We start from the raw sequence: 2,001 nt of genomic DNA, 5'->3' as shown, positions 1-2,001 counted from the left end.
AACTGTTCAATCAGAAAGGTCCAATTGTTTCAGAGCCAATGCAGAGCCTGTTGGGGATGGGCTGCATTCCTGGCATGCTGTGTGTATATGGTTTGAATTCTGTATGAATTGCTGCTTCTTCTGGCTGCTCCTTGACCCCAGCCTACTATTTTGCAGGGTTTAATTAGTTGCACACTTGGTGCCCCTCACTTGTTCTGCCACCATTATAGAATGGCACATAGCCCTCTGGTCGCTGTGGAAGGAGCGAGAAAAGGAAGGTGTGTGTCCTTGGGCTCAGAGGCCCTGAGCTTTGCCTAGGGCGGGCTTCTTGGCCTGTCTGCTGCCTTCTTGGTTTTTTTTTTTTTTTGCACACTGTTACACAATCTTTCAAGAATCTCTAAAGAGAAAGATTTATTAATAGTCTGACCTGGTGTAACAAACTCCAGATGCACTATCCCCTTCACATCAAAAAACAAATGAGTATCATCACCATCTTTGACTTCACTCAATGAGCTTTTGGGGGGGGCAAAATGATGATAGCATCTTCCATTGGCTTGATTGATGTTTGCTTTTGGGGTGAGGCTAGTAAAATATCTTCTCACCTGTAATGACCTTGGAAAATGTCTAGGTCTCTTTGGAGCTGTTCTTTCAAAGCACAGCATGTTTCCACTGGACGCTCTTTTTGCTGGTCAGTCAGAACCCGTGGCACACATTTTGCAGTGACCCTTCTTATTCCTAAATCTTCTGTTAAAATTCATGGCTCCAAGATAGTCCAGATAAGTTCCCCTCTTTTCAATGGTCCGCCATCGGTCTTCAAGAACAAGTGCATGAATTTTGTCAACATTTTCAGCCTTTTGGGAAGTTGACTGATGTACAGAATGAGGTTTGCCATTAAGTGATATTTCATCCTTTTTGAAACCAGTAAACCACTTGTACACTAGAGTTTTTCCCATAGAGCTGTCTTTGTAAGCTGTGTTCAACATCACAACCATTTCTACAGCATTTTTTTCAGAGCAAGAAACAAAATTCCACAGCTGTGTGCTGTTCTCTGAAATCAGGCATCACAAATAATGAGGATCAAGTGAAATTGCTTTTATTAAAAAATGTACTGTGACCAGAGAGAACCTTCCCAGGCGATGGCACTGGGTCACTAACTCAGAGTGAGTTAGTTGCTTGATGCTTGCCTAACAGGCAAAATGCGTGTTATGCAAACTCCACCCAGTGGATCTTTTTTCCATTTGGGGGGTACCCCTAATATATATACATACACATCATATACATATCAAGCAATGGATGGTTTTGACCAACTTGATGTTTAGTTGATAGTCACCATAGATGGATTGAAGAGAAGTGTCTTTATTTCTCTGACATGATACAGACCTGATTTCCTTTTATTTTCTAGTCATGGAGACATGCTATAACCTGTCTTAATGGAATACCACTTTCAAACATTTGCCCACAGTAAATGAAGACACTTGGTACATATGTGTCACCTGCCATTTAGATTTCTTCTCTGACAATTGCTAGGCCTGACTATTTTGTATCTCCCCATAATTTGAGGTTCTTTCTATATTAAGCTTTCTTCTTTTATTTCCAACTTAGTTCAGAACCACAGCTTCTTAAAATCTCCTTGGACTTTAACCAATGACATAAAATGTGGGAAAAGACATATCTGACTGGAGCACATGGAAGCAGATGAAGGGGGAGGAGGAGAGAGTGGAGCACATCTTGGCCCACCAGGCCATGAGGACGATGTTCCTGATTAGAGCAGCCAGTCCACAGAGAGGACCACATGGCGAGCCCCACTATGAGACATGATGTTCCTCATTGACCAATAGCCCTACAGAGGACAACACCGGAGACACAGTGTGGGAATTGTGCCCCATCTGATCCCGCCATCCCAAGGCAAAACACTAAGTGGGTGCAAGAGAACAGCAAGGGAACAGAGCAGTGAGGTCCCCAGGGAATGCTGAAGGTGGACTTTGGGTCAGGGCATGGTGCCCCAACAGACTGGACTGGAAA

Source organism: Echinops telfairi, unplaced genomic scaffold (assembly GCF_000313985.2).
Source record: "Echinops telfairi isolate 266 unplaced genomic scaffold, ASM31398v2 ScPeMD7_443;HRSCAF=831, whole genome shotgun sequence".
Classification (NCBI taxonomy): domain Eukaryota; kingdom Metazoa; phylum Chordata; class Mammalia; order Afrosoricida; family Tenrecidae; genus Echinops; species Echinops telfairi.
The sequence above is the reverse complement of the archived record's forward strand: the minus strand, read 5'-3'. Positions refer to the sequence as shown.